Source organism: Bubalus bubalis, chromosome 9 (assembly GCF_019923935.1).
Source record: "Bubalus bubalis isolate 160015118507 breed Murrah chromosome 9, NDDB_SH_1, whole genome shotgun sequence".
In the NCBI taxonomy this organism is placed as follows: Eukaryota; Metazoa; Chordata; class Mammalia; order Artiodactyla; family Bovidae; genus Bubalus; species Bubalus bubalis.
In genome coordinates, this window is record NC_059165.1 from 66621870 (window position 1) to 66636609 (window position 14740).

A 14740-nucleotide genomic window follows, 5' to 3' on the forward strand; every position below is an offset into this window, starting at 1 on the left:
AAGAAGCGTTTTTTTTTCTTAGTTTGGTTTTGTGGCTTTCCCTCAGCTCCCATCACTCCACCCCTGCAGGTTTTTTCCAGGTGAATTTACACTGTTAGCACTAAATTAAGCTGGCAGTGACCAGGTTATATTACAGAGCAGGCCTTGTTTGTATATGAGGGCTTTTATGTGGGTTTTCAGTAAATCTACCTTGAAAGAGACCTGGAGACGGGGAATCCAGGGTTGAGCAGTGATTTCTGTTTCCGAGTTTGTAAAACCCTCATCTACAAATCAAAAGTACCTCCAAGATGCAAGTACTTCTCATTCTTGTAAATGATCTTTGCTTGGTGCCTAGTGTCTAAGGAAGTCAGCTGGGATTTTGATAGAGATTGTGTTGAATCTGTAGATTAGTTTGGGGTGTATTGCCATCTTAACAACATCAAGACTTCCAATCCATGGGTGTGGTGGATCCATTTATTTAGATCTTCAGCTGGTAAAGAATCTGTCTGCAATGCGGGAGACATGGGTTCGATTCCTAGGTTGGGAAGATCCCCTGGAGAAGGGAAAGGCTACCCACTCCAGTATTCTGGCCTGGAGAATTTCATGGACTGTGTTGTCCATGGGGTCACAAAGAGTCAGACACAACTGAGCAACTTTCACTTAAACCACTACAATATTGTAAAGTAATTAGCCTCCAATTAAAATAAATAAATTTTAAAAAATAAAAAAATGTTTTTGTAGTTTTCAAATACGTTTTGAACTTTATATTGTTAAATGTATTTCTAAGTATTTTTTATGCTATTGGGAATGAAATATTTATTCTTGAGTTGTTTCCTGGTGTTACCTTGCATACACTTTATAAACACACACACACTGTCATAAATGCTCTTATCTCCTCATGATTTTTTTCCCTCAAAAACCCTTTTTTTTCTTTTCTTTTTTTCTGAAAAATGGGACTAAAAACAAAAGTTTCAGGTGGCCCAGTTTCCAATAACTTTGCCATCTTGTTGTATAACTTGGAGTCATTATTCTTGGGTAAATGAGGCTGCAAGTATAAGAAAGAAATGGTGTTTTGTCATTCTGTTATTCTTAGGATTAAAAAATACTTGGAATGGTCAGGCCACAAGTGATGGTGACAGGGTACAACTGAGCTTGTTAAATCTTCCTTAATATGCTAAAGGGAGCCAGGAGAATTGCCTGAGCCCACACAGTGTGCAGTAGAAGCTGGGGATTGATAGTCCAGGGTTGACAAGAGTAATATTGGAAGCTTTTTGCCCCTAAGGTGGAATGGTTTGGAGTTGAATTATGTGCTCCAAAAGAGGTCCCTGTTAAATGCTTTTGTGTTCAACTTTTTGTGCAGACTTTTTGAAGGCATAATGCACTGAACCCTGAAGTTCTAGAACATAGAAATCATCGTATTTCCATTTTAGTTGGAAACTTTTTCTGTATAAAGAAGCAAATTAAACATAGTTTGATGGGCAGATTGGCCCTTTGATATCATTTAGGCAGCAGCTCAATTCTTTGGGAAATTGAAAACTTTGTCTTACAAATATCTGAAAATCATAACCTCTTTAAGATTATTTATCAAAATATAGTTTACCCTTAAACAACACAAGGGTTAGAGGCGCTGACCCTATGCATAGTCAAAAATCCAAATGTAGGGACTTCCCTGGGGATCTAGTGGTTAAGACTTCCACTGCAGGTTCATCCTTGATCAGGGAACTAAAGATCTCACATATGGCGAGGCCAAAAAAATAAATTCACATGTAACTTATGATTCTCCACAAAATTTAACTGCTAACAAACTGTTGACAAGAAGCCTTACCGATATCATGAACAGTCAATTAACACACATTTTGTTTGCTATATGTACTATAGGGCTTCTCTGGTGGCACAGCTGTAAAGAACCCACCTGCCAATGCAGCAGACCCAGGTTTAATCCCTGAATTGGGAAGATCCCCTGGAGAAGGAAATGGCAACCCACTCCAGTATTCTTGCCTGGGAAATCCCCTGTACAGCTTTGGTGGGCTACAGTCCACGGGGTTGCAAAAGAGTTGGACACAACTTAGCTACTAAAAAACAAACAAGAAAATGTACTAAATCCTGTATTCTTATGATAAAGTAACTTAGAGGAAAGAAAGAAAAATCTTCCTTAAGTAAGGCTATTTTCAAATGGATCACATGAGATCTATCCACTTTAAGGATCCCTTATAGCTTCCCAATTGCCCTAAACTGGCGTTTATTTCCTTAAAGATGGGAATTGTTTTGCTTTATTGTTTGTTTTTGGGGCTTTTTTTTTTTTTAAATCATGGTTTAGTTCTGTGGCTGAGTATGGAATTTGGTCTGCAATCGCAAGGTTTTGAAAATGGTGGGGGAGTTTGATGGAAGTTAAGTATTAGAGTCAAAGCCAAAATTAGGAGTAGATAAATAGTTCATCTATATAGGTAAGTTCTAAAATTGTCTGACTTAAAACACTTTCGCGTAGTGTTTTGATGCTATAACTGAGTAACTGTAGCTTGAAGATCTGTGAGCTTGGCTTCCTCCCATCCCCTTAGGCTTTATTTGTAAATTTGGTTTCTTTCATAGGACATCGTTAATATTCAGGGTTTATGTTTACTAAATTTAAACTTCAAAGATTCTCTTCTACACAATTGAGGAGGATATACTAGTCTCCCAGCTGCCTCCTCCATATGAAACCTGTTTTTCTTCAGTTACTCTTATAAAAGCTGCCAATTTAGAAAATAAATGAGAAAGGACAACAGTGATTTAGATCTGGAAATTCGAGGATGAGGCTACATCTGCCTTAAATAGATGCATTCAGCTTTGGTATTTAGTCCAGATGAGATACGAGGTCACTTAATGTGATGAGTGCTTTAGTGTGCCAAGAAACAATGGGCCATGTCAGGAGCTGGGTTCACCTTCAGCTCCGAGTTTCCTGCTCTTTATTGGTTTAAATCAACTCCTCTGTTAGGTTGAATACTTTGTTTTACTAATCAGCTTCAAGGGTAGCAGCTGCTCAAGTTGGTTCAGAACTCAATTTAGCCAATCTGTGGGAAAAATTAGTTACTCTTTCATGAGGTAAAGGATGTACTCATGGTTATTTAAGTGACAAAATAATAATGCTCAGGCAAAAGAACCTGGTTTATATCAAAATTTAAGTAGGCAATTTTAATTTGTAACTTTGGAGGGATTGTAACTTATAAAATGATAATTGAAGTGAAATTAAAACATTTAAAATATTCTCTAAAATATTTAGAGGATGTAAATCCCCCCAAATATTTCTTAGGTATAAAGATTGGCTGAATGATTGATAGAGTAGAAAAGTATGCTGTTTTATACATTAATTGTTCTCTAAGAAGGAAAAATCTGCTTGATCCAACATCCGCTGGATCATGGAAAAAGCAAGAGAGTTCCAGAAAAACATCTATTTCTGCTTTATTGACTATGCCAAAGCCTTTGACTGTGTGGATCACAATAAACTGGGGAAAATTCTCAAAGAGATGGGAATACCAGACCACCTGACCTGCCTCTTGAGAAACCTGTTTGCAGGTCAGGAAGCAACAGTTAGAACTGGACATGGAACAACAGACTGGTTCCAAATAGGAAAAGGAGTACGTCAAGGCTGTATATTGTCACCCTGCTTATTTAACTTATATGCAGAGTACATCATGAGAAACGCTGGGCTGGAAGAAACACAAGCTGGAATCAAGATTGCTGGGAGAAATATCAATAACCTGAGATATGCAGATGACACCACCCTTATGGCAGAAAGTGAAGAGAGACTAAAAAGCCTCTTGATCAAAGTGAAAGAGGAGAGTGAAAAAGTTGGCTTAAAGCTCAACATTCAGAAAACAAAGATCATGGCATCTGGTCCCATCACTTCATGGGAAATCAATGGGGAAACAGTGGAAACAGTGTCAGACTTTGTTTTTTGGGGCTCCAAAATCACTGCAGATGGTGATTGCAGCCATGAAATTAAAAGACGCTTACTCCTTGGAAGGAAAGTTATGACCAACCTAGACAGCCTATTCAAAAGCAGAGACATTACTTTGCCAACAAAAGTCCGTCTAGTCAAGGCTATGGTTTTTCCCATGGTCATGTATGGATGTGAGAGTTGGACTGTGAAGAAGGCTGAGTGCCAAAGAATTGATGCTTTTGCACTGTGGTGTTGGAGAAGACTCTTGTGAGTCCCTTGGACTGCAAGGAGATCCAACCAGTCCATTCTAAAGGAGATCAGCCCTGGGACTTCTTTGGAAGGAATGATGCTAAAGCTGAAACTCCAGTACTTTGGCCACCTCATGCGAAGAGTTGACTCATAGGAAAAGACTCTGATGCTGGGAGGGATTGGGGGCAGGAGGAAAAGGGGATGACAGAGGATGAGATGGCTAGATGGCATCACCGACTCGATGGACATGAGTTTGAGTGAACTCTGGGAGTTGGTGATGGACAGGGAGGCCTGGCGTGCTCCGATTCATGGGGTTGCAAAGAGTCGGACACGACTGAGCAACTGAACTGAACTGAAGAAGGAAAAATAAACACAACCAGGAGATTGAGACACTTCATCCTTAACCAGAAATGACAAGCCAAGTATGTTCTCTTTATATGGTTAATTACTTCCAGATGGAGTTGTGCTTCCCAAACCCTATATATATTATACAATTTTTAGAAAGGGTCTTGATTTGTTAGTAAGACTAGGACTATTTCAATATTCATTTAAAGAACAGGATTTTGTAGATAGCCTGACAGTATTACTTTCTCTTACCCTACTATGTAATACAACTTGTTTGGAAGAAATGAATAATTAGATAAATGTGGATAAGAGTCAGCTGTACATTTTGGACATCTCATTAAGAATAAGTACCTTGTGAACAGTTCAGAGTCATCTGTAGAACTGTGTTTCGTGCTGGTGTCTTTCCACATTGAAGTGCTATGACTGGCAGTGTTAAGAGTTCACAGCCTGTGCCTGGATGTCGTTTCAGTATTCTCAGAAATAATTAGCTCATTGAATAAATATTTATTGAACACTGACTATGGGCTGGGTGCTGTGTGTGCTTAAGAACAGTTTGATGTCCTCAGCTTCACCTACCAGAAAAGGAGACAGCCTTTATTCCCCTAAGTTCCATCAGTGAGCATTCATCACTACAGAATGTTCTGTGAAGGAATACATTTGGGTCAAGGGAAATGTTGACCCTAAAATCAATATAGTTTTTATCTCTGGATGGAATTAATGGTTCAGTATGTTTTCATCTTAGACCATTTCGCCTCTATCTTTGAAACAGCATACCCACATTTTCTTTATTCATCTGTTGATGGACACTTCGTTTCTTTCCATATCTCGGCAACTATAAATAATGCTGGTATGAACATTGGGGCGCATTTATTGTTTCAAATTAGTACTTTTGTTTCTGGTAGATATATACCCAGGAGCAGAATAACTGGGTCATGTGGTAGTTTGGGGCTTCCCCAGTTGTTCAGCAGTGAAGAATCTACCTACAATGCAGGAGATCTCAGTTCCATCCCTGGGCTGGGAAGATCTCCTGGAGGAGGGCATAGTAACCCACTCCAGTATTCTAGCCTGGAGAGTACCATGGACAGAGGAGCCTGGCAGGCTACTGTCCATAGGGTCACAAGCAGACGGACATGACTGAACTGACTAGCATGGTAGTTTTATGTTTAGTGTTTTTATAAAACTTCATACTCTTTTCGACAGTAGCTGCACCAGTTTACATTCCCACCAACGGTGTATGAAAGTTCTCTTTTCTCTATATCCTCGCCAACATTTCTCATGTATGTTCTTTTGGATGCTAGCCATTCTGACAGATGTGAGATGATACCTCAATGTGGTTTTAATTTGCATTGTTGAGAATGTTATCAATAGCTGTGGGTTTGTCATATGTGGCCTTTATTATCCTGTGAGGTACGTTCTTCTATACTTCTATACCCACTATCTAGGGAGTTTTTTAAAATTTTTATTTATCTTTGCTTATACTGGATCTTTGGAGAAGGCAATGGCACCCCACTCCAGTACTCTTGCCTGGAAAATCCCATGGATGGAGGAGGCTGGTAGGCTGCAGTCCATGGGGTCGCGAAGAGTCGGACATGACTGAGCAACTTCACTTTCGCTTCTCACTTTCATGCATTGGAGAAGGAAATGGCAACCCACTCCAGTGTTCTTGCCTGGAGAATCCCAGGGACGGGGGAGCCTGGTGGGCTGCCATCTATGGGGTCACACAGAGTTGGACACGACTGAAGCGACTTAGCAGCAGCATACTGGATCTTCATTGCTGTGCAGGCTTTTCTCTACTTTCAGTGAGCAGGAGCTACTCCCTAGTTGTGCTGTGCATGTTTCTCATTGTGGTGGCTTCTCCCATTGTGGAGCATGATCTCTAGGGCACTGGGCTTCAATAGTTGCAGCTTGTGGGCCCAGCAGTTTTGGCTCCCAGGCACTATAGCACAGTTACTCGGGCTTAGTTGCTCTGCGGCATGAGAGATCTTCCCTGAAAGTGAAAGTCACTCAGTCATGTATGACTCTTTGCTGATCCCACGGGCTATATAGTCCATGGAATTCTCCAGGCCAGGATACTGGAGTGGGTAGCTGTTCCCTTCCCCAGGGTATCTTCCCAGACCAGGGATCGAACCCAAGTCTCCTGCATTGCAGGCAGATTTTTTACCATCTGAGCCACCAGGAAATCAGCTATAAGTAAGCATATATTCCCTCCCTCTTGAGCCCCCCTTCCACCCCATCCCACCCATCTAGGTCATCATAGAGTACCGAGCTGAATTCCCTGTGCTATATGGCTGCTTCCCACTAGCTATATTTTACACATGGTAATGTATGTATGTCAGTGATACTCTCTCAATTTGTCCCACCTTCTTCCCCCACTGTGTCCACAAGTCTGAGAAACTTGGAGACTTTTAAACTACAATTTTACTTATTCAATAAATATTTACTGGGCACACCCTACATGTAAGGGACTCTTCCAGATGCTGATATGAGTGGTAAACAAGATAATTGTGGTGCTTGATCGCATAGAGTGTCTATTATATGGGAAAGAGACAGACAATAAACAATTAAACAATACAAGTAGAGATATATAGGAACTTCTAGGCAGAACAAATGGATGTGAGAAGAAACTTATGTTCCAAGAACAGAAAGAATTAGGTGTGATTGGAAAGTGGGAAAGGAGGAAGAATGGGTAGAAGGCAAGTGGAGTGGGAGATGAGACTGAAGAAGCAGACAGACCAGATGATACAAGACCTTGTTGACCAGTGCTTGGGGATTGGACTTACATGTCTGGTTCAATAGGAAGTCCTTGAGAGTGTTTAATTGGGGGCCTGCTGCTGCTGCTAAGTCACTTCAGTCATGTCTGACTCTGTGCAACCCCATAGATGGAAGCCCACCAGGCTCCCCCGTCCCTGGGATTCTCCAGGCAAGAACATTGGAGTGGGTTGCCATTTCCTTCTCCAATGCATGAAAGTGAAAAGTGAAAGGGAAGTCGCTCAGTCGTGTCCGACTCTTAGCGACCCCATGGACTGCAGCCTACCAGGCTCCTCCATCCATGGGATTTTCCAGGCAAGTGTACTGGAGTGGGGTGCCATTGCCTTCTCCAATTGGGGGCCTGAAAGGGTTAAATTCATTGTTTTTTAAAGATCATATCAGTATTCTATGTAGAGTTGTTTGACAGAGATGAGTCTGAAGCAGGGAGAACTTTGGGTTTTAGGGGGCTATTGTCATGGTCCAGGTGAGAAATGATGCTGACTTGGAATATGGCAGTGGAGATGGGCATGCAAAGACATGAAGAAACTTGGGATTTACTTGTGTGACCTCCATTTGTTACTTGGCCTATCTCTCTGAGCTTGTAGTATGGCAGTCTTCTACTAAGAGAAGAAACTTAGGTTCTTATGGTGAAATGAAGAGGTAAAACTTATCCTATTCCTTGGCTTCATATTCCCATCCATGTGAGCTGCCTCTTAATTATAATTTTTTCATTGTTCTGTTTGTTTTCTTCTTGCATTATTTCTTGAGTTTTGTTTCTGTTTGTTCGGGTTTTGCTTTTCACATTGGAGGCTTTTCTCAAATGTCTTTTTTTCCATTTGTAAATATAAGGCTCTATAAAGCTGTTGGAAGCTCTGCATGGGAGGGTGAGATGTGTTAATTTATGTGCTCTTTAGTTTGAGGCTCCTCTGTTTAAGTTTTTGTGCAAAAAAATTATCCATCCTTCTGGTGGGAGGAAGATGGGTCAAAACTGTATCCTTAGCTGCTGGTAGTCTTAGAGCCCAGCAATGCAAAGGACTGTAAATTTTTACCTAATCCCTTATTATTACAATACTGACTGCATCTCTTCCCCCAACCTCTACAACGCCTCTTTGTTTTAACTCTTCTGTCTGGAATTGTTTTGATTCAACTTTTACATAAAGTCAGGGCTTCCCTCATAACTCAGTTGGTAAAGAATCCGCCTGCAATGCAGGAGACCCCAGTTTGATTCCTGGGTCAGGAAGATCCCCTGGAGAAGGGATAGGCTACCCACTCCAGTATTCTTGGGCTTCCCTTGTGGCTCAGATGGTAAACAGTACACCTGCAATGCAGGAGACCTGGGTTTGATCCCTGGGTTGGGAAGATCCCCTGGAGAAAGGAAAGGCTACCCACTTCAATATTCTGACCTAGAGAATTCCATGGACTGCATAGTCCATGGGGTCGCAAAGAGTCAGACACAACTGAGCAACTTTCGCTTACATAAAGTCAACGCCTAGTATCCTGCTGAGTTGGATAGGAATGGTCCTCTCTCTGCTTGGAATGGGGAGTATACACTGGGTCCAACTGTTCCATCTACAGATTTGGGCAATATCCACTTAGTTGTAGCTGGTACTGCTGCCTTCCATGGCATGTGGCATCATTTCCTGAGGTTCCCAGGATTCTGTTCAGTGTCTCACCTAGCTTCTCATTGACATCCCCACTCCCCACAGGTTTAGATTTCCTTTTTAATTAGCTCTGTTCACTCTTCTAGACAATTTTCAGTCCAAAACTTTGTTCACACAATTGCTGTGCTCTCCTCACCTGATCGTTGCCTTATGGGTATATTTAATCATCACTTCTAATTAAAAAAAAAAAAATGGCAGAGGAACCAGAGATCAAATTGCCATCCATCCATTCACTGGATCATCGAAAAAGCAAGAGAGTTCCAGAAAAACTGGAACTCTGCTTTATTGACTATGCCAAAGCCTTTGACTGTGTGGATCACAATAAACTGGGGAAAATTCTCAAAGAGATGGGAATACCAGACCACCTGACCTGCCTCTTGAGAAACCTGTATGCAGATCAGGAAGCAACAGTTAGAACTGGACATGGAACAACAGACTGGTTCCAAATAGAAAAAAGAGTATGTCAAGGCTGTATACTGTCACCCTGCTTATTTAACTTATATGCAGAGTACACCATGAGAAATGCTGGGCTGGAGGAAGCACAAGCTGGAATCAAGATTGCCAGGAAAAATATCAATAACCTCAGATATGCAGATGACACCACCCTTATGGCAGAAAGTGAAGAACTAAAGAGCCTCTTAATGAAAATGAAAGAGGAGAGTGAAAAAGTTGGCTTAAAGCTCAACATTCAGAAAACGAACATCATGGCATCTGGTCCCATCACTTCATGGCAAATAGATGGGGAAACAGTGGAAACAGTGTCAGACTTTATTTTTGGGGGATCCAAAATCACTGCAGATGGTGATTGCAGCCATGAAATTAAAAGACGCTTACTCCTTGGAAGGAAAGTTATGACCAACCTAGACAGCCTATTCAAAAGCAGAGACATTACTTTGCCAACAAAGGTCCATCTAGTCAAGGCTATGATTTTTCTGGTAGTCATATATGGATGTGCGAGTTGGACTATAAAGAAAGCTGAGCGCTGAAGAATTGATGCTTTTGCACTGTGGTGTTGGTGAAGACTCTTGAGAGTCCCTTGGACTGCAAGGAGATCCAACCAGTCCATCCTAAAGGAGATCAGCCCCATGTGTTCATTGGAAGGACTGATGTTGAAGCTGAAACTCCAATATTTTGGCCACCTAATGCAAAGAGCTGACTCATTTGAAAAGACCGATGTTGGGAAAGATTGAAGGCAGGAGGAGAAGGGGACAGTAGAGGATGAGATGGTTGGATGGCATCACCAACTCAATGGACATGAGTTTGGGTAAACTCCAGGAGTTGGTGATGGACAGGGAGGCCTTGGCGTGCTGCGGTTCATGGGGTCTCAAAGAGTCAGACACGACTGAGCAACTGAACTGAATTGAATGTCAGTGGGAGGAACTAGAAACAAGTTTGTGTCCTCAGCTCTTCAAATCAAAAGGGTAGATCTTTAAGCAGCATGTGAAGTCCTTGTGCAAGCCTCTGCTTAGAGAAAATGAGTAAGAAAGTCTATTGCGAATTCCCTTTGTGATCTGAAAATAACTTTAGCACCACAATTTCTTCCTCATGTGATTTCACTCCAACCTCCATCTTGATATTGCCCCCCTGCCAAAGTAGGGTTCCTGACACTTATAAAGTGCACATATTATACAATTGGCCCTCAGTATGGACTGGGTTCTACACCTGGCTTCTACCAACCTCAGGGTGTGCAAACTGCAGGTAGGGAGGGCTGACTACACTACTCTGCTTGATATAAGGGACTTAAGCAATGTGGATTTTTATATCCACAGGGGGTCCTGGAATCAGTCCGCTCAATACTGAAGGACAATAATATATTTATCACTTAATCTGATACAGCTCCCTCCTGCCAGCTCTTCTGAATAATGACACTCGAATGTGCTTCTTTCCCACTATGGAACTGCCCAAGCCTTGTAGAATCACTGTTGGTAAAAATGAAGTCACAGCTCTCACTGGTGAGAACAGTGACGACAGTTTGAGGAGAGAGGCACACATTGCCTCTCTCTTCACACACGTGAAGCTTTGCATTAATTTTCTGTAGCTGCCTTTGGAGTATAGTTCTCAGGGGCAGTCTAATTATCTGCCCCATCCAAATGAGAGGAACTGATAGAACTCTGTCCACCATAAAGACCTTGGACCTAATTCTGCCAAAGTTCTCTTTCTTTGATAAAACTGCACGTGTGAGGCTGACAACTACCATACAGATACACATACAGTGTCAGGATTGGAGTATGCCTTCACTTAATAAGTCCTGACAATAATTTAAGTATTCTGATTATAATTCAAGTCAGACAACATTTGCTAACAGGTAGCACTAGACTTCTCTGTAGCTCAAATGGTAAAGAATCTGCCTGTGAGGCAGGAGACCAGGGTTCAATCCCTGGGTTGAGAAGTTCCTCTGGAGAAGGGAATGGCAATCCACTCCAGTATTCTTGCCTGGAGAATTCCATGGATAGAGAAGCCTGGCGGGCTACAGTCTGTGGGGTTGCAAAGAGTCGGACACGACTGAGTGACTAACACGCAGGACTAGGCTATATACTCTTGATCAGACTCCTTTTGTATTACTGCTAAAGACTTTTTTTAATGATTAGTAGACTTTAATTCATCCTCAATAGTTTAATTTTTAAAAATTGTATTATTGTTTACTCATTTACTTAACTGCATCAGTTCTTAGTTGCAGTGTGTGGGACCTTTCACCGTGGCACACAGGCTCAGTTGCTCTGTGACATGTGGAATCTTAATTTCCTACCCAGGCATCAAACTGGCGTCCCCAGCATTGCAAGGCAGATTCTTAACCACTGGACCACTGGGGAAGTCCCCTCAATAGTAACTTAAAAGTCATGTGACCTCCATGCATGTGAATATTGAGATTTGTGGCCCACAGATAAACCTGAGATCTCCTGGTATGCATGCTTTTAGGTCTGTGGGCAGATGGTGCTCTGAGACAGTGGGTAAATTAGTGCAAGAATACATGAGTTTTCTTTTGGGGTTTAGACACACACTTAAAATATCAGAGTGATTATAGACCTTAGAGACCATTTGTTGCTTATGTATGAAGATCTTGGGCAAGAATGGACCAATGTTTCAGCAACTATTGTTAACTCTACGAATATATGTGTGTATCTGTAATACATACACATACAGAGAGAAAAGTTCACATACCATAAAATTCACATACCACTTCACATCATACACTTTAGTGATTTTTAGTATACTCACAAGGTGGCGCAACTATCAGTGATCTCTAATTCAGAACATTTCCATAGTTCCAAAACAGAAGTTCATACCAAATAATACTCCCCATGCCCACACATTCCAGCCTCTAGCAGTCACCAATCTGTTTTCTGTCTCTATGGATTTGCCTCTTCTAGACATTTCATTTAAGTAGAATCATACAATACGTGGTCTTTTGTATGGTTTCTTCTTCTTAGCAGAATGTTTTCAAGGTTTATGATTTTTGTAACAAGCATCAGTACTTAATCTCTTTTTATGGCTAAATACTATGCCATGTTATAGATATACAGCATTTTGTTTATCCATTCCTCTATTGATGACCATTTGGGTTGTTTCTAGCTACTGGCTATTATGAATAATGCTGCTATAAAGAGCTACATGTTCAGATATGTGTTTTTGTATGCAACAAATGTTTTAAATTCTCTTGGCAAAGATCCATCTAGTCAAGGCTTTGGTTTTTCCAGTAGTCATGTATAGATGTGAGAGTTGGACTATAAAGAAAGCTGAGCACTGAAGAACTGATGCTTTTGAACTGTGGTGTTGGAGAAGACTCTTGAGAGTCCCTTGGACTGCAAGGAGACCCAACCAGTCCATCCTAAAGGAAATCAGTCCTGGGTGTTCATTGGAGGGACTGATTTTGAAGCTGAAACTGCAATACTTTGGCCACCTGATGCAAAGAGTTGACTCACTGGAAAAGACCCTGATGCTGGGAAAGATTGAGGGCCAGAGGAGAAGGGAACAACAGAGGATGAGATGGTTGGATGGCATCACCAACACAATGGACATGGGTTTGGGTGGACTCTGGGAATTGGTGATGGACAGGGAGGCCTGGCGTGCTGCAGTTCATGGGGTCGCAGAGTCGGTCACGACTTAGTAACTGAACTGATATACTAAGAGTGGAATTTCTGGCTCATATGGTAACTATGTTTAATTGTTTGATGAACTAACAAATTGTTTCCAAAGCAGCAGTACCATTTTACATTCCCAACAGCAGTGCAGGAAGATTCTGACTTATCTACATCCTTGCCAATACTTAATGTCTGTCTTTTTGATTATAGCCATTCCTGTGGATGTAAAGTGGTACCTTGTGGTTTTGATTTGCATTTGATATTGAGCATCTGTTCATGTGCTTATTGGCTATTTGTATATCTTCATGGGAGATATGTCTTTTTGAATCCTTTGCCCACTAAAAAATTGGATTCTTTGTCTTTTTATTGTTGAATTGTAAGCTGTTAAGCATGCTAAGGTAAATCTAATTTAGATAAAGCACTCACTGTTCCAAGAAGACCAGCAGGTTGCAGTTTGGGTTTATTTTTAAAGCAAAGTGCCTTTTCAGGCACTTGCTGCATTTTTCAAAAAGAACCATTGTTCACAGACTGTATGTGAACTAGGACCTATTGCCATCACTAAAAAAGATATTAATCTACTTCTAACAACCATTGCAGAGGATTGGAAAACCCAAATGAACTCAGAAATCCTTGGTTCCATCCATAGCAGCAGCTTCCAGACCTCTATCTGCTGTTCCCAAGTGAGTGACAGAAGCAGTGTACTCTGAAAAGAACATAGCTCCTTACAGTATATTAAATGACATCTTTTTGTTGAAACCACAAACAGGAGAAAGTGAAACAAGAATTGTAGGTAAACTTTAAAGTGTGTACACACAGGCTAATCGCTAAGTCCTGGGGACCAAGGTCATCCGGAGGATGCTGCTGCTGCCGCCGCTAAGTCGCTTCAGTCGTGTCTGACTCTCTGCGACCCCATATACAGCAACCCACCAGGCTCCCCTGTCCCTGGGATTCTCCAGGCAAGAACACTGGAGTGGGTTGCCATTTCCTTCTCCAATGCATGAAACTGAAAAGTGAAAGTGAAGTAGTATCCGACTCTTCACGACCCCATGGACTGCAGCCTACCAGGCTTCTCCGTCCATGGGATTTTCCAGGCAAGAGTACTGGAGTGGGGTGCCATTGCCTTCTCCCAGCTGTGAATTCAGAAAATGGAGGAATGACCCAGCTGTTCACCTGGGTCTCTCACTTGCATTCATTCAACAATCACTGATGATAGTTCTGAGCCTAGTCCTTCCAGGCTCAGCCTGGTACTTCCTTTCCTTCAAGAGTTCACAATCTGTCTTATGGGACAGACATACAAGTAAATGAGAAGGTGTGTATATTCTACAATGTAATGTTAGGTGCAGCAGGGAACAACGAACTCTCCCTAGAGATAGCAAGGATGTTTCCCCAAACTCTCCCTAGAGATAGCAAGGATGTTTCCCCGAGGAGGCGGTTCTTGGCTCAGGGGTTGTATAACTCCGCATCACAATGGGTCCTTCCTAAGGACATTTTCTAGTAGGAGAGGGAAGAAAAAAAGAAACTTCAGCATGTGCCCAACCCTCTGTGGGGAGGGGGGCAGCTATGGGATGGAAGCCTATGCTTCTAGGTCTCCGGGCGGGCCCACCTTGGCCTGACATTTGCTTAGTCTTTTGGTCCATGCTAAAAAAAAAAAAAAAAAAAAAGAACAGGTAGAATCTGGGCCACCCTCTTTACTGCAAGAATAGGAAAAAGGAACCAATCTCCAAACTTTCTTGTCTTTGATTTTATGTTTATCAAGGGAAATC